Source organism: Petaurus breviceps, unplaced genomic scaffold (genome assembly GCF_028583685.1).
Source record: "Petaurus breviceps papuanus isolate PSGF00001 unplaced genomic scaffold, PetGlider_PUasm1.0 91133, whole genome shotgun sequence".
Lineage (NCBI taxonomy): Eukaryota > Metazoa > Chordata > Mammalia > Diprotodontia > Petauridae > Petaurus > Petaurus breviceps.
The window spans coordinates 62,804,903-62,827,198 of NW_027187419.1; the positions used below are offsets into that span (position 1 = coordinate 62,804,903).

General features: G+C 38.7%; 1 long non-coding RNA gene across 1 annotated transcript in view; it reads right to left on the reverse strand.

Annotated features, from left to right (window-relative positions):
* The window catches only part of LOC138155447 (uncharacterized), a 73,119-nt gene extending 57,919 nt beyond the window's left edge, over positions 1-15,200 (reverse strand). Inside the window, exons 1-2 of the long non-coding RNA XR_011166833.1 lie at positions 14,911-15,200; positions 14,274-14,326 (exon numbers count right to left, since the gene is read on the reverse strand). This is a non-coding gene — a long non-coding RNA (uncharacterized lncRNA). The remainder of the gene's footprint in view (positions 1-14,273; positions 14,327-14,910) is intronic.
* Positions 15,201-22,296: the final 7,096 nt, after the last annotated feature.

The following is a 22,296-nucleotide window of genomic DNA, read 5'->3' on the forward strand; positions in this document are numbered from 1 at the left end:
GTAGTAGTAGTAGTAGTAGTAGTAGTAGTAGTAGTAGTAGTAGTAGTAGTAGTAGTAGTAGTAGTAGTAGTAGTAGAGAAGATCTCCCACCAAGTACTGTGTGTCTTGGTTCCCTGGCTCTATCCCTCAAAATTGCAGAATGAAACTTTGTCAACATAGCATTATGGAGATAAAGTATGCCCATTAGGAAAATTTGGGTCCATGCATACAGGGCAAATAACCCACACTCTCTCCTTGGAGAGATGCATTCTTTTTGCCTGGGATGGGAGAGAATGGAGTCTAATATTTACATTCCTGAAGTATATATTGTTTTAAAATATGAGATTATATATTGCATATATATATATATTGCATTTAGCAGCATTATTTAAAAATGTATTCATTAAGCTTCTACATATTCAATTGAACTTACTAGCTTTTCATCTGGCAAATAGACACTCAATTCACCATTAAGAATGTGTGTGCTTTGAGTTCTTTTTCCAATAATGGTGACAGATATGCACTAATTCATTCACACTTCCTTGTTCCCTTTCCTTGAAATGTTGCTTTAAAAGGGCTGGCCAATGTAAGGAGTGTAGTCAGTGGCAACTAAAAATTTTTGGAAACATTTATTAAGTAGCCACTCCGTGCAGAACACCATACAGAATCTGAAAGAGGCACACAGACTAGAGAACTAAGGGATGAGGCAATGAGGGGATCTACAGGTTGTGAATTGATATCTCAGTACCAATCAATTAATCATAAAGCATCTATTAGGTACCTACTAGGTGCCTAGCTCTGTGCTAGGCCCTAGCAGGATCCTAGAGGAGACAGAGACAAAAATGAAACATTGCCTGCCCTCAGAGTTTTCATTATAATGGGAGGAGGAGACAAAATATTCATAGACAAGTAAATGGAAAGTCTATGCAAATGAAATACAAAGTGATTTCAGGAGGAAGGACATAAACAACAGGGAGTCAGGAAAGGTGTCTTGAAGAACATAGCATTTGAGCTGGATCTGGAAGGGAAAGAGGGGTCCCAGAGGCAGAGAAAAGGAGAGAGAACATTTACAGGCATGGCAGAAGTTGTACAAGGCATCAGAGGGAAAATGGAATGTTATGTACATGATACAGTTTGACAGGAGGAGAAAGTATGTACCTGGAAAGACAGACTAAAGCCAGATTGAGAAGGGCTTTATGTTCCAAATAGGAGTTTGTATATGAAAGAAGCAATAGGGCTAATAATAACAACAACAATAATAATTAAGATTTATATAGTGCTTTCTATGTGCTAAATGCTTTACTTATCTGATCCTCACAACAACCCTAGGAGGTAGGTGCTATTATCATACCTATTTTACAGATGAGGTAACCAAGGCAAATAGAGGTTAAGTGACTTGCCTAGGGTCACTCAGCTAGTAAGTGTCTAAGACCAGATTTGAACTCAGACTTCTCCTGACTCTAGGCCTAACACTCTGTGCTACAGGGGAGTGACAAGGTCAAACTTATGATTTAGGAATGTCAATTTGGCAGTGGTGTGTGCATTGGACAGGGAGGAACTGAACACCAGATAAATTAGAATGCTATTTTGACATTCTTTTTGAGAGATATTGAAGGCCTAGACTAATGTGTTAATGATGAGAAGGAGATGGATGTGAAAGATGATGAGAAAATGTCTGGATATGGGACATAAATGAGAGTGAAGAGTTGAGAATAATTCCTAGGTTGCTAACATAGATGACTGAAAATACTCATGTCAGGAATGGGGAAGTTAGGAGGATGAGGTTTAGAGGGAAAATAATTAGGCCTCTTTTTAACATATTGAATTTAAGACACATATGGGACATAGGGCATATAAGGGACAGTTAAGTAAAGCAGGGAATAAAGTGCTGACTCTGGAATCAGGAAGACCTGAGTTCAAATGTGACCTCCGACACTTACTGGCTGTATGGGCAAGTTCCTTTACCCCATTTGCCTCAGTTTCCTCATATGTAGAATGAGATAGAGAAGGAAATGGCAAATCATTCCAGTATTTTTGCCAAGAAAATCTCAAACGAAGTCACGAAAAGTCAGATACAACTGAAACAACTAAATATAAACTATGGGACATGGAGATAACCAGCAAGCAGCTAAAGATGTAAGACTAAAACTCAAGAAAGAGATAAAAACTGAGCATGTAAATCTGATAGGTGTCTGTATAAAGATGATCATCTAATCCATGGGAATTGATGAGATCTTGAAGAACAGAATATAAAAAGAGTAGCAGAGGACCCAAAACAAAGTCCTGGCATATGGCCACGTACAGGGATAATGAGCAAGTAAAAAGTTTCAGGCTTCACTCTCTGGAATAAGGTGGATTTTTTGTTCCTCAATGCTTGAGAGGTGGTTTTCAGATGTCATCTAGAATAGCCATTAGCCAAAGTATAAATGGCCACTATGAGCATTCCAGACTAGTGGCCATGCAGGTATTTCTAGAGACTTCCAGTGATTAGGGGTCTTCTGAGGGCAGCCCATTTCATAGTTGGTTACATCTGAGAAAGTTTTTCCTTATATTTAGTTATAATCAGACTCCTTGAGGCAGCATGCTCTAACTAGTTGAGCTGATTGATGACAGATAATCTACAAATCCAGGAAATAGAAATATTTGCTTATATTTCTGGCTGGTTAGCTCAGTCACTTATCTCACAAGTTCTAAGAAAGCCAAACTTACAGCTTATGTTCCAGTGTTATCCAATTATCTTTGCTCTGGTATGTAGCACAGATTCTAATCCTGACTGACTGATCTATGGTGGAATAACCTCTTATCTGATGGAAAGTGTGATGGAAAGGCTGAAGTGATAGATTTGGAGTCAAGAAGATGTGGGTTCTAATCCTACCTCTGATATTTACTAACTGTGGGGATCAGACCAAGTTTCTGTGCCTCAGTTTCCTCATCTGTAGAATAGAGATAATAATACTTTTAGTATCTAGAGCTACCTACTATGAGACCAAAATAGTATCTATCACTTTAAAGCACTTTATAAATATCAGTTAATTTTCTTACTTGCCATATAAAGAATGACAAGATGCTACACTTCTAAAAACCTTTACTATACCAAAAATATCATAGAATACAGGCAAACTACTACAACCAGGCAAACAGATACTACAGAAAACTATCCATGTGTCAGATAACTTAATCAGCTAAACTCGTGACATTACATTATGAAGACATGGTGCAAGAGTTCTCTGTGTGGTTTCATAGGGAGTGACTTGTAGGTGGCAAGTTCAAACAAGATGGTTTGGTGGGGCAAGGGGTGGGAGGAATCACCATCTCCAGTTAGTTGGGGAAGGGTTTGTGGAGGAGGTGTAATCTTGAGTCTTCTTTGACTAATAGAATTGAGAGAGGGACTTTCTTGAGCTGGGGGTGGGGGAAGATGATCTAGCTATAGGGTATAGCAAAAGAGAAGGCTCTGAGAACAGAATGGGATGAACTGGCTCGAGGGAGGAGTTGCCAAATCCCAGCAGACAGTGGTTCAAAATACAGCAATAAATGAATAAACCCAGAATTCCATTTGCTGGTATACTAGAACAGAAAATAAGCACATAGGCAAGGGCAGGGAAGGGCATCTTGAACAACACAGCTGAGAGCATCTCCAAAATTAGTCAACAGGTACATAGGAATTTTCTTCTGAGGGTGGCATTTCCTCATTTTAGGACACCAGAATGAAAGTGAGTTGGAGAAGATATAAAGAGAAGCCAGCAGAGAATAACAAACTCAGAACATGAGTAATAATGGCTAAAGGAATTGGAATTATTCAACCTAAGGTGCAGATGGCAAAGGAGAAACTTAATATCCCTTCATATTCTTAAAGACTATCTGTGAAGGATAGTAGCTGCTTGTTTTCTATTCCTACTTTAGGCAGAAGAAATGGCTTAAATTGTATAGAAAAGATATAGAAGAGACATAAGGAAAACCTACCTAATTGTTTGGGTTATGAGACAATGGAATGTGTAACCTAGGGAGGTTTTAAAATGCTGATTCCCTGAAATTGTTTCCAAATGGGAGAGTTGCTATTATTGTTGTTCAGTTAGTTCAGTCATATCTGACTCTTCATGACCCCATTTTGAGTTTTCTTGGCAAAGATACTGGAATGGTTTGCCATTTCCTTCTTCAGTTCATTTTACAGATGAGGAAACTGAGGCAAACTGGGTTAAGTGACTTGCCCAGGGTCACACAACTAGCATCTGAGGCTAGATTTGAACTCAGAAGATGTCTTCCTGACTTCAGGTCTGCTGTTCTAGCCACTGAGTTACCTAACTGCCTAAATGGGAGAAAGACTCTCTCTAGTCCTAATCCTTGTGACATCTGACAGGGATGACTTACAAGAATAGATATTTACCTTCACTGTGGGAAAATGATCTATGTGAATTGGCTAGAATAAAATTCTCAAAAGAGAAAATAAATTTATAAAACATGACTTGGAAATTTGCCATTATGTATTATATTTTCATGTATCTCTAGTTATTCATTTCAGGAAAAGTGTGTTCTCTTTGTTTTGAACTGGTGTTTCTGCAATACTTCTATATCTCCTTCTGCCTTTGGGCTAAATAACCTTTCAATCTTTTAAAGTCAGCAGCTTCCACAAAATTCTTGATAACAGAATCTGAGCAACTAAAGAGAGTGACATCAGATTGTAGAATCACAATGCAGAGTTGGAAGGGACCTTACAGATCTCACTGCACAAAATATTGGGGCAGAGTGGTGGGAGAAGCTTAGTTATTTGCAAGTCCAGGATATTGTGTTCAAGTTTCCAGTGACACATTTCTTTGGGCAGATGAAAACATCCCCCTTTTCAAAATACTTTTGATAGGGCCCCTTTGGGACTGTTTGTTGGGAAATTCCAGGGTATAGACTAGGGTTCACAAATAAAGCACTTACCTTGCTTCCTCACTGATCAAGGGCAACAAGAGAGAAATAGCTCTAACTTAATTTTGGTGCAGAAGTGAAAAAGCACCTATCAAGAGAAGACTAACTAAATGATTAGGGTTAAACAACTCTCAGTTATATATGAATTTCTGGAAAGTGAAGGCAGAAAAATCAGGAAAACAATACACAAAATGACTATAGTAATATTAATGCATATAACAACAATCCAAAACTGAATACATTGTAGTTATAATGACCAAGCTTCACTATGAGTCATTATAATAACTTAGATACAAATGATATGTATCCAAATTCTATCTCTGTCACTACTTGTGCGTCCTTGGGAAATCTGTTAACCTTGCTGGGTCCCTTTTCCTTATCTATAGAATGGAAGAGTTATGGTAGGCAGCCTTGAAGGTGTTTTCCAGCTCTAAATGGATGACTGTTGTCCTCTGAAAAATCAAAGAGATCAATAAAATGTTGTTTTTAGATGATAGTGGGGAAGTGGAGCCAAGATGGCTGAGTAGTAGTATAAAGAGATTCCTACCCCTACCCACCCCCAAATTCCTCTACATAGAAATAGAAAATGCACCAGACTGAATCCTAATGGGGAAATCCAAGAAAAAAGTCACAGTGAGACACTTTTCCAACCCAGGTCAGCATAAGGACATAGAGAGATTTATGGACACTGAGGATGGAGCCTGACTTGAGCACAGGGAAAAGCTGTATACTAGGATAAGGGGAGGTACTAACCCCATAAGGAGTTTCACAACTTTGCACAGGGTACAGAAACAGACATTAGGTGGAAAAATGATTGCCCAGTCACAGGTCACAGGTCCAGGACTGACTGAGGTATTACATGGTAAAGAGTACTCCCAAAGCCCTTAGTTGTATACTGAGTAAGGAAGAAGTTCAGAAGCAAGCATCAGCAATATGCCTCCAGTCCAAGGTGCAGATCTGGGTCTTAGTTCCAACATCTACTCTATTCTGAAGCCTTCAAAAGAATAGCAAGGGAAGGAATCCTAGTCCAAAGGGAAGCCTACAGTTCTGTCACTGAATCAGCAGACTCATAGTGGCTAATAGTCAAACACTGCTCTACTAATTTTTTTCTCTTTTTAAAAAATTAAATTTTATGTTTATTTTTAGTTCATATCATTAATTTCCACAAGATTTTGAGTTACAAATTTTCTCCCCATCTTTCTCCTACATACCACCCTAGAACAGCAATCTCACTGTTACCCCCTCCCCCAATCTGCTCTCTCCTATATTCTCCCCCATACCCCCTCTGACTTGCCAGTAGGGCAAGATGGATCTCTATACCCCAGTGCCTGTATATCTATTTCCCAGTTGCATGTAATATATATATATAAACATTTGATTTTAAAACTTTGAATTCCAGATTCTTTCCATTCCTCCCTCTTCACCCACCTTTACTGGGAAGATAGGCAATTCAATATAGGTTGTACATATGTAGCTATGCAAAACATTTCCATAGTGGATATGTTGTGAAAGACTGACTATATTTCCCTCCATCCCATCCCAACCCCCATTTGTTCTATTCTCTATCTTGACCCTGTCCCTTTTCAAAAGTGTGTGTTTCTAACTTCCTTTTCCACCCCAACCTGCCCTTCCCTCCATCATCTCCCCTCTAATCCCCTTCCCCCCTACTCTCCTGTAGGGTGAGATACCCTATTTAGTGTGTATGTCATTCCCTCCCTAAGCCAAATTCAATGAGAGTAAGGTTGACCCATTCCCTTTTGCCTTCCTGTTCTTCCCCTTCATTGTAACAGCTTTCCCTTACCTCTTCTATATGAGATAATTTATCCTATTCTGTCTCTCCCCATCTCTTCTCATTATATTCCCCTCTCACCTTTCAATTTCACCTTTTAAGTATCATTCCTTTCTATTCAATTGGTCCTGTGCTCTCTGTCGATGTATACCTATATACATATATACACACACTCACATATGTATTCATATGCCCATATGCCCTCCTGTATAGACATATATATGTATACACACACACATATACACATTTCTATTCTCTTCAACTATTCTCATACTGAGAAAAGTTTCTAAGTTACAATTATTGTTTTTCCATGTAGGAATGTAAATATTTCAACTTTGATAAGTTTCTTATGATTTCTTCTCCCTATTTACCTTCTCGTGTTTCTCTTGCTTCTTGTATCTGAATGTCAAATTTTTTATTCAACTCTGGTTTTTTCATAAAGAATGTTTAAGTGTCCTCTATTTCATTGAATGACCACATTTTCCCCTGAAACATGATACTCAGTTTTGCTGGGTAGGTGATTCTTGGTTTTAATCCCAGCTCCTTTGACCTCTGGAATATCATATTCCAAGCCCTTTGATCCCTCAGTGTAGAAGCTGCCAGATCCTGTGTTATTCTGATTGTGTTTCCACAGTATTCAAATTGTTTCTTCCTGGCTGCTTATAATATTTTCTCCTTGATCTGGGAACTCCAGAACCTGGCTATAATATTCCTAGGAGTTTTCTTTTTGGGATCTTTTTCAGGAGGTAATCAGTGGATTCTTTCAACCTCTGTTTTGCCCTCTGGTTCTAAAACATCAGGGCAATTTTCCTTGAGAATTTCTTGAAGGATGATTTCTAGGTTCTTTTTTTGATCATGGCTTTCAAGTAGTCCAATAATTTTTAAATTATCTCTCCTGGATCTATATTCCAAGTCAGTGGTTTTTCCAATGAGATATTTCACTTTGCCTTCTATTTTTTTTCATTTGTTTGGATCTGTTTAATAGTATCTTGATTTCTCATAAAGTCACTAGCTTCCATTTGCTCCAATATAATTCTGAAGGAATGATTCTCTTCAGAGAGTTTTAGAGATTCTTTTTCCATCTGGCAAATTCAGCTTTTTAAGGCATTCTTCTCCTCATTGGCTTTTCGAGCCTCTTTTGCCATTTGAATTAGTCTATTCTTTAAGGGGTTATTTTCTTCAGTCAGGTTGTTGACTCACTTTTCATGATTTTCTTGCATCATTCTCATTTCTTTTCCCAATTTTTCCTCCACTTATTTGATTTTCAAAATCCTTCTTAAACTCCTCCATGGCCTGTAGCTAGTTCATATTTTTCTTGGAAGCTTTTGGTGCAGGGGTTCTGACTTCATTGTCTTTCTCCTGTTCCAAGCTTTGATCCTTTTTGTCCCCCAAAAAGGAATCCAAAGCCTGATTTCTTGCTTGCTTTGCTTCCTTTGCTTGCTCATGTTGCCACTAAATTACTTGACTTTTGAGCTTTCTGCCACAGTAGTATTCTGCTTCCAGAGAGGAGAGCTTTGTCCCAAATTGCTGGGGTTTTCTTAGCTTCCAGAGCTATTAATTGGTTGCCCTCTCTGAAGCCTCCACACACTCTGGCTCACTGGTCACGCACCCCAGGACCTCCACCCAAGACAGTGATCCAGATCCAAGCAGGTTAAAGCAAGAGTGATTACCCCTCATACTGGTTGCCTGGTCCCCCTACAATCTACAGGCCAGGAGCTCTGAAGCAGCTGTGGGACTGTGGCTGCAGCGCCTCAGCCACTTCTCCCTCTGGGGGCAGAGGCCAGACTGCACTCCTGGACTCCCTCTTCCCAAAGTCTACACTGACCTCTCACTTTGTCTTTGGCATTTATGGGTTGATAATTTTGGAAACCACCACAGCTGCTGGTGATCTACTCTCCTGACATCCTTCTCAGCAGTCTACTAATGTTTAGACTTAAACCAAGGTCAGGAACTTGCAGAGCTCAGAGTACAGAGGTCAACTCTTGCTATGAATCAAACTACATTGAGAGCACTGAAAATTTGCAGGTCCCCAGCCTGAGCTGTCTCCAAGAGTCTCAAATAACACAACACTCAATACCCCTAAGAAAACAGCAATAAGACCAGCCTAGACTTTCCACCCAAAAGTACAGGCCCTAGCATAAAGTTTGAAGTCAGGAAGTTGAGGCTAGAAGAATGAGCACTCAAAACAAACTGAAAAGAGAATGACTCTAAAACATCGATAAGCAAAATCTCAAAAAACAAAAACAACTTGGACATAACCAGAACTTCTGTAGGAAATGAAGAAAGAGTTTAAAAAATATTTTTATAAATGAAGTGAGAGTGCTAAAGGGCAAAAATTGGAAGAGAAATGTGAGCTGTGGATGAAAGCATTGGAAGGAGAATTAACAGTTTAGCTGAAGAGATATAAAAGTTTTCCCAAACAACATAGTCACTGAAACTTGATCTCTATGAGACAAGAAGAAATATTAAAAAAAAAACGTTAAAAACTGAAAAACATAGAAGAAAATGTAAAGTATCTCATAGCAAAAATAAAAGACCTTGAAAGCATGGTGAAGAGGAAAAAATTAAGAATCATTGGACTGAAAGCCGTGACCTTCCCTTTCCCCTCCCTGCAAAAAAAAAAGGCTAGACAACATCTTTCAAGAAGTTATACAATAAAACTGCCCATGTCTCTTAGAATCAGAGTGCAAAGCAGAAATAAAAGACATTCATTGGTCACTTCCTGAAAGAAACCTCAGAGTGAAAACTTTCAGCAACATGATAGCCAAAATCCAGAGCTTCTAGGTAGAAAAAAAAAAAGTTCTGCAAGCAACCTTAAAGAAGTAATTGTGTACTTGGTAGTGGATCACACACAATTTAGCAACTACACTGTGAAAGAAAGACCATCTTGGAATGCAATAATCTAGAAGGCAATGGATATAGACTTGCAAGAACAACTTACTTAATAAAACTGAATATAATCTACAGGGAGAAAGAGGATTTTTGGTGAAATAGAGGACTTTCAAGAATTTCTGATGAAAAGACCAGCACTGCATGGAAACTTTGAAGTCTAAATATAGGAGTTAAGAGAAATAGGAAAAGGTATTCACAATGGTAAAGGATTAAACAAGAATAAACTACTTGAGCATTGGACTTGGAATCAGGAAGACTCACTTTCTTGAGTTCAAATCTGACCTCAGACACTTACTAGCTGTGCAACCTTGGGAAAGTCACTTAATCCAGTTTACCCCAGTTTCTTCATCTGTAAAATGATCTGGAGAAGGAAATGGCAAACCACTGTATTATCTTTGCCAAGAATATCCCAAATGGGGTCACAGAGTCAGACACGACTGAACAGCAACAATAACTCCCATTTGAATTATGTGCTGGCTCCTCCATAATAGTAATGAATATGATCCGGGAACTTTCTGCGTTTTTTGCCTTGCTTTACATCAAAAAACAAAGAATTAATGGACAGTTATTTGTGTAGCTGTATCTATCAAGAAATCTGATATGATCCTAACATAGGCACTAGTGATTTCTAGTTGGGAGGAGAGCCTTTAAAGCCATTTTGCTGAGTTAAATGCTCCCCCACACCCTCTGCCCTGCTCCCCATACCCTGCTATAATTAATAAAAAACAGATTTACCCCATACCATGCTATAATTAACAAAAAATAGATTTATCAGGATCTTGCTATTTTCTTGGACTTCTCCAGCTCTAAAAACTCATCATTCTGCAAAATGACATCAACTCAGAAACTCACACTTCCTCAGATAATTTCTCACCCACCCCAGGTTATGCCCTGGAACCAGGTATAGACCCTTCCTTTCTTTTCAGCTTTCCATGTGCTGTCTTCTCAATTAGACTGTGAGCTCCTTGTAGACAGGGCCCATCTCAGGCCTTTTTTGTATCCTCAGGGCTTGTCACGGTGCCTGGCACATAGTAGGTAATTAATAAATGTTTATTGACTGGCTCATCTTTATAGAATCTACATCTTTCAGTCAATTATACGACTGTGAAGATGCGTTCTGTTGTGATAGATCGCCTGTTAAAGCTTCCCTGTTCCCTTTTCATATCTTCCTCCACGATAATCCAGAGAAGTATAGGGATCATTCTGCAACGTACAGGCTCGGTGTGGAGAGCATCGACCTGGAGGGCCAATACCCACAATTAGGCCGGTATAGGGAAAAACTCTTCAACACCACCTCCCAACTGAGTCATAACTTGTCTTCCTGAGAACTGCCTCCAAGAGACCTGCCAGCCAGAAGCAGCCTCTCCTTATATGAGGTGTGTCATTCTGAATCATCAGCTTTTCGGCTTAGCAGCCAATGGGGGAAGGGGAGAATACAATCTGAGAATGAATTATATGTAGCTGGAAGCACACAAAAGATATCTATTTGTGCCTGTTCCAAGTGGGAGGGGAGGTCATCATATATCTATCTGCTTCTAATGTCATCTGTAAATATCTGCTTTTAATGTCATCTATAAATATTTTGTAGACTATACAGTGGCTGAATTCTTGAGTTTCGTGCCAATTTTTCTGAAGATTCCTTTTTTTCCCCTCTATTACTTTTTGGTTGTTTTGTGAAGTGATATCATCCTCCTTTCTAATGATTTTTAAAGGATTAATATTCTTAAACTCACATTGTTCTCAGTTGCCGTGTCTCATCCTCAGCAAAGAAAACAAATGTTTGTTGTTTGAAGCCATTTTTGAGCACCTTTACCACCCTTATTATGGGGATGGCTTTATAAATTGGTTAAACGTTGTAAGAAACAATGATAACCGCAGACAATTTCTTCACCTTTATTTTCCGCTTTTCAGATTCAAACACTTGTTTGGATACATCAAGTTAGAGTTCTTGATGTACATGTGCAGTATTTTTTGTCTTTATCCTTTCTTCTAATTTAGAGTTGCTTTTGACCTTTGCTATAACTATGGCCTAACTGCACATGACTTCCCCAACAGTAACAGTTATTTCCTGTTGATAAGATGAAGCCAATTTCATTTCTGGTAAAATAAGGCAAAAGCAGACCTTAGGAGGGGGGTCCCTTTCACAACAGTTTCAAGCCAAGAAGAGCATACTCATCAATAGTGGGTTATTTCATGGGATTGACTGTAAGTTCCTGACAAGACTTACTACAAAGGAAACTGAAGGTCTTTCATAATTGTATGTGAAGCTTTAGAATTGGGATCTATGAGCCAAACATAGTTATTTAACTCCAAGTTTCTTCTAGGCTTATTGATATTTTTGCATTTCTGTGGCTGATTATTTCCATGATACAATAAAATGAGGTATTTTTATCAAGGTTACAAAATTTTCTCAAGTAACTCAAATTATATTTCTCACATCAAGTTACTTTACAAAATAATATACATATATTTCTTTTACATATTCATACATATACAATCATGACAAGAATTATGAGATGAACATGAAACTGGGGTTATTTCAATATCATAAAATAGAAATGAATGTGAAACTGACCGAGGTTCTGTCATATATAGATAGGCTTGGTGGTTTATTTAAATAAATTAATGTATTTATTTAAAGTTGGAAAGATTTCCTTAGAAATCATTTAGTCCAACTTCCCTCTTTTTTTATAGATGAACAAACTGAAGTCCCAGAGTGTTTTGTGACTTGTCCAAGGTCATCCAGGTAAAATAATTTTTAGAAGCATGAATAATTTTAGAAGCATGAATTCTGACTTCAAATCGAGTATTCTTTTCACTGTATTACACTGTCCCTGATCTGTGATCCCATGCACAATGTTGTTCAGTCGTTTTTCAGTCATGTCTGACTCTTTGTGACCCCATTTGGGATTTTTTTGGCAAAGATACCGGAGTGGTTTTGCTATTTCCTTCTCCAGCTCATTTTATACATGAGGAAACTGAGGTAAACAGGGTTAAGTGACTTGTCCAGGGTCACACAGCTAGTCAGTGTCTGAGGCCAAATTTGAACTCAGGAAGATGAGTCTTCTTGACTCCAGGCCTGGTGCTCTGTCCACTTTAGCTGCCCTATAGACTATGTACTGCCTCTAAGAGTACAGATCAACTTCCATCCATGCCTTCTCATCCTGTATGGCTCTTATCCATGCCCTCCTATAGATTTTCCACAGACAATTCACCCAAATTCCTGAAATCCTTCTAAGTCTCTTGACAAAGTCTCCTTGCCAAACGAAACATATGAACTGCACTTCAGTTATCGCCCACTCTTTCTACATGACTTCTCAAAGTATCCCTCAAAAGCTGTTGGACATTAGACTTTCTTTTAATCTCCAAACCATATTTTTTTTTTTAAATCTGGAAAGCAAAAGAAATCATATTTAATCTAATAACCTATACTTACGTAGTGCTTTAAATACATTGTCACTTCATCCTTACCATAACTTTTTTAGGCAGGTACTCTAGGTATAACACCCATATTTTATAGATGAGGAAACTGAGGCTGAATGTCAGATACAGTACTCAAACCTAGCTCTCTCCTGACTGCAATCTGATACTCTCTCCAGCCTAGTCCAATGTTTCCTTCAGCTTGCTTTGGTTGTAAAATGAGTATTTCTTTAAACAAATCATTGCATAAGATTTCCAGGAACACAAAAAGAGAATTGCTAAACAAATGAAATTATGTATACGAAAGTTCTCTCTTAACATGACATGATTTCAAAATGTAAGCTATTTTTAGAGGAATCGCTCAAGTCATTTTCTGAACTATTTGTGGAAAAGATGTTACTTACAGATTAGTCTCTTTTTTTCCCCTTTTCTTAGCATTATATATACACACACTGTCGTTTGCATCATTCTGAATTAGAGCCAGCCATATGGCTTAATGCATAGAACACTGGGCCTGGAGTCAGGAAGATCTAGGTTAAAATCTAGCCTTAGATACATACTAGCTGTGTCCTGAGAAAGTCACTTAACCTCTCTCTATCTGCTCCTTGTTCCTCACTATAAAATAAAGATAATAATAGTACCTGCCTCCAGGGTTGCTGTGTTTATATTTATAAAAAGAAGATACATGGGCAGGGGGCATGGGGGGAGAGAGACTGTCCAGCAAGAAGATACTAGAACCAGCTCAAACCAGCTTTCCTCATTGTTAAATTTTCAGTGTGAGCATTTACACCTTGGAAATTGACCAACACTACAATTCATAGAGTCATTTGTGGTTTTGTTGATTGTTTAGACTTAAAGAAAGTGTTAATAACACAGTTTAAACTTAAGTGTATCATGCATACTTTTTTTTGAGAGCCAGTTGTTAAACGTTAACAGTACTCCCCTGTTCATAGGTATAGAACATTGCAAATAATGGTAGATCTTTTCTCCATGTGTTGATCAGTTTTGCACATTGCTACAGTCTCTTGGAAGATCTGGATTCAAGTCTAATCACTGACACAATTGACTTTTTGACCCTGGATGAATCTCTTAATCTGTTGGTGCCCTTGGGCGACTCTCTGTGACTACAAATTGCAAAACAGTTGCTAATCTAGTCCTTTAAAAGGGGAGTTCCTTGAGGACCAGCGCACTGTTTTTGCCTTTCTCTGAATTCCCAGTGTTTAGGACTATACCTACCTAGCACATAGTAAATGGTTAATAAGAGCTTGTTGAGATACTGACTTACCTGCATTAGTGGAGAAAGTTTCCTTACCATTGCCCTCAGCAATGAAGTCATGCCTGGAACAAAAAGGGGAAAAACATAATTATGCATAAGATAAGATTTACTGAGACTATCTGCTGTCTTTCTCTTTAATTTATTCATCATCTGAAAACATTTATATATGTTTTATAATGCATAATAGAATGAAAAAAGCAATTGAATCTTGTGATCTTGAATTCAAATCCTGACCCTGTCACTTGCTTTGTGACCTTGGACAAGTCATTTAATTTCCTTAGACCTTAGTTTCCTAGGGAATTTTTAAAGGGGTATATTAGATTAGACAATGTCTAAAGTCCCTTGCAGCTCTAGACTGATAAATGCTTTAAGCCACTAAATAAATAAAACCATGACAAGGCTGTCACAAAGACTAATGGCATTTTCAGTCTTTAAGACAATGCTCCTGGATTTCTTGTTGCTTAAAGGGAAGATGCCTTTTTTCAGTTAGTCTGGTACAAAATAGATACTGTCAGATAAAGAGATAAAACCAGCTTCCTCTCCCTGGCCTCTGATTTATTTTTAGAGTTTCTCCCTGGGGATGTAAATATAGGTGAGTAATCCTATACTGCTTGTTTGAAAGTCTTAAGAATTATATCATCCTTACCCAGAAGTAAATAAGGATTTTATCAATCATCTTAATAATCTCCATGTACTTTCTGAATAGACTCACTATTGTATGACTGCTGCTTCACAAGAGACATTCCTGAACTGTTCCTCAACGACCATCTTCTTCCCAATCCAGTGAGATGGGATTCATTTACAGTGGAGACTACGTGACAATAACAAAAATGATTGTCACATCCTTTGTCAGCTGGATAAACGAATCAATTGCTATTGCTTTTGGCAGTCTCGTCATGTCTCCGTACTTTTGGCCCCATTTCTTTGTCCCACGTGGTGGGTGTTGCTGTCCTTCTTAATACCCAGGGCTCAGGTTGGAGCATGTCCCAGTGGGAGCGCTTTGACTCTGACCTCATTTGAGTTTTGTGAGATATAGCATTACAAAGTAATCCCACGGTCATGTAACTATCCTCCATGAAAAATGCTGGCCTATGTTTCCAGACATTCTCTTTTTTAAAAAAAGGTCACAATGGGCAACCAGCAGCAATTTTTTTCTCCCTTGTTATCATATTCCTTCTTATCTAGGTCAGTGCCATGTTTACCTCAAGAATGTCATGTCAGGGACTTCCTGACGTGGATATTGCCAACACCCTTCTGCACTGAAGTTACCGCCTGCTTCCAACCAGAAGTGGATTGGAATGTTTTATGGAACCAGTAGAGGCCTACTCTCTCACCTCATTCCTCTCTAACTATTCCTTTTCTAGTGCTGGCTTCTTTTTTCACTAACCCAGTTACTCTGGAACATCTCCCAAAGCAAACTCCTAGTTCCTCTCCTTTTCTTCCCCAATATTTTCCATTTGCATTCAGATGACCCTCAAGTCTATTTTTCAAGCCTCTTTCTAGTCATAAGATCATAGATTAAGAATTGGCAGTGTCCTTGGAGGATCACTAGTTCAATCTCATCATTTTATAGGCAAGGAAACTGAAACCCATGAAAGTTAAGTAACTTGCCCATATAGCCAGTAAGTAGTAGAGATGGGATTTGGAACAAAGTGCATTTATTCTAGACCCAAGACTGTCATTTGTCATGTGGAAAGCATTTTAGTACACTAATGAAATCATTCACACATGCATATATGCATGCATAAATCCATGCCTTTGTCAAATCCTCTGCTGTTTATTTGACATTATTCACTCATTCTTAGACACTCTAGGCTGTAGACCTGCTTTTTACTTTATTCTCCTCTCTCTGACCCTCCCTCACTCTTCTTCTTCTGCTCTAGCTCAGGCTTATTGATTTCAGGACAGGATTCTATGTTCAAAACCACCCAGGACATATTCAATTGAATTGAATCGAATACGACAAAGACAATCACTGGATTGTTGCCCTTTTTCTCCCAACCAAAACTCAGCTATAAACAATGCTACAGACAGTGTGACTTTGCCTAGCACCAGCCTAAAGGAAATAGAGAGAATTTAATTTGAAAGCGAATGGAAATTGATGAGGTGAGCATTGAAGATGAATCTGCTATTGCATCTTGGGGAATTAGGAGAATAATGGTATCTATAACAATAATAAAAGGAAAAATTGGGGGAAAATAATAATGGGGAAATTGGGAGGGAAAAAGTTCACCTGAGGATATTATAAGTGCTATTTCTTATATCTTGTTTTAGGTATTGGCAGGATATCTAAATGGATGTGTGTGCTGGAGAAGCAGCTCGAGATAATGGGAAAAAGTCTTGGGTCTAGAATAAGTGAACTTTGTTCCAAACCCCACCTCTGCTTCTTACTGGCTGTGAGACCTTGGGCAAATTACTTAATCTCCATGGGCCTCAATTTCCTTATCTCTAAAATGATGAGATTGAACTAGTGAACCTCTAAAGACTTGGCCAATTCCTAATCTATGATCTTATGACTGGAAAGAATACTTGAAATATAGGCTTGAGAGTCATCTGAATGCAAATGGCAGCTAAAGATTGGGGAAGAAAAGGAGAGGAGCTTAGGACTGTGTTTTGGGAGATGTTTCACTGTAACTGGGCTAGTGAAAAAAAAATAAAGAACCAGCACTAAAAAAGGAATAGTTAGAAAGAAGTATGAGGTGAAAGAATAGGACGTAGTGTCTTAAAACCTGGAGTTAGAGAGAGCATCCAGGCAGAGTCAGTGATCAATGCTGAAGGATAAAATCAATAAAGAGAAAGAGGAGAGTTAAGATGAGATCATTTAGTTTATCTAGTATGAAATTACTGATGACTTTAGAGAGGGCAATTAAAATGGTATGGGGAGGAAACACTGAAAAAGGCAGAAGAGGGTGTAAAAATAGTGGGTTTAGACCAGCTTTTCTAGAAGTTTAGCCAAAAGGTGGGGAAAAAGAAAGGGACAGTCACTGACAGAGGCATAGGATCAAATTTCAATAATCCTCTCTTATAGTAAACTCTCAGAGTAAGCAACAATATGACCTCAACACTGGTGTCCCAATAGAGATACCTCACAGTGTCTCTCTCCTGCCCTATGTTTCTTTTCAATCTCTTGGAGAATCACCTCTTTTTTTCCCTTTTGCATCTTTCTAGGACAGACCCTGGTCCCTTCTCCTTCTAGACTAGTGTAATCTTCTTACTAGATTTCCTTCAAGTGGTGCCACACTTATTCTTCCATTCAGGCTTTACAACTTGTCGTAAACACAAACACTGAATCTCTGAATCATTGTGTACTTATGGGAGACTTTATATGAGTGGGGCAGATATGATGAAGTATAAACACAAGGCTTTAAGTATATTACTGTCATAAGGAAAGGAAGAAAACTGGGCCATCTAAGGGAGGGATGTGTGGGTTGAACAAGGGTTTGTGTTGTTGGTGTTTTAAGTACATGCTAATGTGTACCTGGTGGACGTGAGCTCCGTGACACTGGGAGGTGGCATTGTAAAGCAGCCTGGGGCTTTTAGAGAAATAGAAGAAGTGTGGTACCATGACATTCTACCTGAAGTAAGGAGACTTTGGTTCTGGTCTTGGCTTTGCCACTAATTTGCTGTGTGACTTTAGGCAAGGTCACACCTGAGCACTATAAAATAGAACAGCAGACTACATGATTTCCAAAGTCCCCCTTCCCCCTTCTATAATTCTATGATTTTATGATAGAATGGAAAGAGAGAACTCAGGACATATTCAGTTTAATTCAATTCAATACAAGTGTGCAAGCCACACATCCCTCCCTTAGATGTCCCAGTTTTCTTCATTTCCTTATGACATTAATATGCTTAAAGCTTTGTGTTTATATGTCATCATATCTGTCCCACTCATATAAGGCCTCCCATAGTGTTTACTTCAAATTGTGAAACCTGAATGGAAGAATAAGTACGGCACCACTTGAGGAAAAGCTAGTAAGATTACACTAGTGTAGAAGGAGAAGGGACCAGGGTCCGTCCTAGAGAGATGCAATACTGAAGATACAAAGACAAAACTGGGACAGTCAGTTTTTGCTTTCAAGGAGGTTGCCTCCTACTAGGCTGAAGTATGTATCTAGGAAAATAGGTAATTTTAGAAGCAACAGAGCACCCACCACTACACTAGGCAGATCTGGGGAGGTGGGACTTGAGTTCAGCCTTGAAGGAATATATAACCTATATATCAATTAGGGAATCTAGATCCCTCTACTTGGACATGATGGACAGGAGGATTCCAAGGTAGGCTTCCCTCTAATGAGATCAGTATTGTTTATGCTTGTTTGCATCCAGAAGTCATCTCTTGGAACATCTGAATTTAGATCATTTCTGGACTTTTCCTTTGGGGCTATTCTGTCCTAACCTGTAACCAAAAAACTCCTAATAAACAGTTGGATGTAAAATATATTTGTTCCAACACCTAAAAAATAGAAATGGGACTTGTAATTAATCCTAATTAGCAAGGGGAATGCATATAGAAGAACCCCTCCAACCTTAGATAGTCTGTCTCTATCTCCCCATGAACAAACACAGTACCAACAGGGGAAATCATGGTAGAATGAATAGAACTGAGACCTTGAGGAAGGCAGTGTTGATGCCTCTCATTCTTGCATCTCCTGGGCATCCTATTCACTCACTGGACACTTGGCCTGTGCCAGTCTCAACCCCTGACCTTCTGGAGCTCTGCACTAAATACATTGGTCACAGGTTTGTTGAAGCACCCTCGCTTCTACTTTAGCTCAGGGATCCCTCTTATTTCTGCTGATGGTATGTTAGTGTAGCCTGACCCACTGGCTCTCAAGGAGTGCAGAGGAAGATTTGCATATGGCAAGTATTTTGGGCTCTGCTGTGAGCCTCTCTCACACACAAAGACATTTCTGTATTCCCTTGTGGCATTTTTCCCTCTTTGGCAATGGGAAGGTCATAACACAGTGGAAACTCCATCTTCATAAGCACAAAACTGCCACCTCTGCTGTGAATCCTGGAGAATTAAAGAAAGGAGAGAAATTGCAGGATTGAAGAGATCATAGATCTAGCCAGGTTCACATTCCTCAAAGGTGTCATGACTATCAACACCCTTACCCTTGTCTTACTTTTCTCCTCTCAGGGATTATTTTTCCTAGTGTTTTCTAATTATACCCTCTGACTTGTGGCATTCTGGGAAAGCAAGCTTTCATGGAGGCCTTGGCTTCCTTCATAAAAGGTATTCCCATATCAGCACACTGGTAAGATAAGGACTTTAACAGGTAGAGATGAAAACGTTATGCATTCCAGGCATGGGAGTCAGCTTCTGTAAATATACAGAGGTGAAAGATGGAACGCCAAATCTTAGGAACAATTAGTACAGTTTGAATAGAACAATAGACTAAAATAAACTAAATCTACTACCAGAGAAGAGGTGAGACAAATTGGATGCCACTGAATTAGTGTTCAGGTCATTGTAAGGAAAGAGATGTCAACCTCATACCTACCCATACTTCAAGGTACAACACAAATGGTGCTCTGATACACCCAGCCCAAAACGATTCCTCCATCCCTCTCATGGACTCATACGGCACTTTGTACCTCTCCTCTTGCATTTTGTACCTCACTTTCCATTGTTTCTTTGTGTATACCTCTCATCCACCACCACCATCACCCCGTGATTCCTTGAAGGCAGTGATCATATCGTGTTTGTTTCACTTTTGTCTCCACTAATGCCCAGGATAGTGTCTTGTACACGGTAGTCACACAATAGTCACATGGATGTTGAATTCCACTGAACTGAATTAAATTGAATTGAAACCAAAGGGAATGAAATTGGGGCAAGACAGAAAAGAATCTTAATCCACCAAGATCCCAAAGGGACTAACAAACAAACAACAAAAAAAACTTGATCCTGGCTTAGTTGGTAGGAAGAGAGAAAACCAGCCAGAAAAGACAGTGAACCCTCCAGGGATGATACTAAAAGAGAAACCAACTGACTAGAAGGGCAGTGAAAATGGGAGACTTAAAAGACGGATTCTTGTTTTAAACTTATGCCAAGCTACATGAATATGCATTGCCGTCTACCTCTGATTGACCTAATTTGTCTAGATTTTTATAGCTTGAGATTCCTGGATAGCAAGAGTTATCCCATGCTACAGTAGAAAGTGTAGAGTGAAGGGAGGGACAAGGGAAGTAGAGAAAAGTCGTGGTTTCTAGGGATGTGGTCTTTAGAGGAGAACCTCCCTAAGTCAGCAGCATTCTGTACAAGGCTTGTCTGGGAGGTACCCATTTTGTTACAAAGCTACTGCCAAATTACTTTCTCCAATCATTTTGATCCTGTCAATCCTTCTCATCCTTATCCTTCACTATAAAGTTCTTCGCTACTTTGTCTTATTGTCATTGTTGTTCAGTCATTTCAGTTGTGTCTGATTCTTCGTGATCCCATTTGGCATTTTCTTGACAAAGATACTGGAGTGGTTTGCCATTTCCTTCTTCAGATCATTTTACACATGAAGAACTGAGGCAAGCAGGGCTAAGTGACTTTACCAGTGTCATTCAGCTACTAAATGTCTGAAGTCAGATTTGAACACAGGAAGATGAGTCATCTTAACTTCTTGATTGTTCTCATCTTATTAACCAAAATTATTATAATCCCCTGCTCCTTGAAAGTGTAAATATAATCTAAGCAAACTTCTGCATTTGATGCCTGAAGAGTAGAAATAGATGGACCCTATGCATTCATTTTACCATTAACAAAGAATACCATCTGTTCATTTTATAATATTCATTTTAAAGTTAATAATAATAACTAGATTATTGTTACATTGTTATCAAATTATTATATATTTTTATTATTATCATAAAAGACCCATTTCTGTACCTTTTGCTTGGTGTCCCAACTCTTTTTTTAAATGCTTTATTAACTTCTGATTTACATCATTCATTTCTGCCAGATTTTGAGTTACAAATTTTCTCCCCGTTTTTCCCCTACCCACCGCCCCAAAATAGCAGTCCCAAAGGATATCCCCTCCTCCAATCTGTTCTCTCCCATATTTTCTCCCATACCCCTTTCGACTTTTCCAGTGAATCTCTATGCCTCAGTGCCTGTATATCTTATTTCCCAATTACGTGTAAGATGGTATTAATAATAGTATATATATATATATATACACACACATATATACATACATATATATATATATATATTTGAATATTTGATTTTAAAACTTTCAATTCCAGATTCATTCCCATTCTTCCTTGTCACCCACCCTTACTGGGAAGATAAGCAGTTCAGTATAGGATGTACATGTGTAGCTAATGCAAAACAATAACATAGTAGATATATTGTAAAAGACTGACTATATTTCCCCCCCTCCTATCCCACCTCCCACTTGTTCTATTCTCTACTTTGATCCTGTCCCTTTTCAAAGTGGGTGCTTCCAACTTCCCTCCCCCCCAGCCTGCCCTCCCTTTCATCATCCCCCCTCTCATCCCCTTCCCGCCCTACTCTCCTGGAGGGTGAGATACCCTATTTAGTGTGTATTTCACTCCCTCCTCAAGCCAAATTCAATGGGAATAAGGTCGACCCATTCCCTTTTGCCTTCCTATTCTTCCCCTCCATTGAAGCCATTTTTCCCTTGCCTCTTCTGTATGAGATAGTTTACCCCAATCTGTCTCTCCCCATCTCCTCTCATTATATTCCTCTCTCACCTCTTAATTTCACCTTTTAAGTACCATCCCATCCTGTTAAATTGGTCCTGTGCCCTCTATGTATACTTGTAAACATATATATACACATTCACATATGTATTCATATGCCCATATACCCTCATATATAGACATATATATGTATATATATATTTCTAATCCCTTCAACTACTGAGAAAAATTTCATAAATTACAATTATTGTTTTTCCATGTAGAAATGTTAATAGTTCAACTTTGACAAGTTCCTTATGATTTCTTTTCCCTGTTTACCTTCTCATACTTCTCTTGCTTCTTGTATCTGAATGTCAAATTTTCTCTTTTC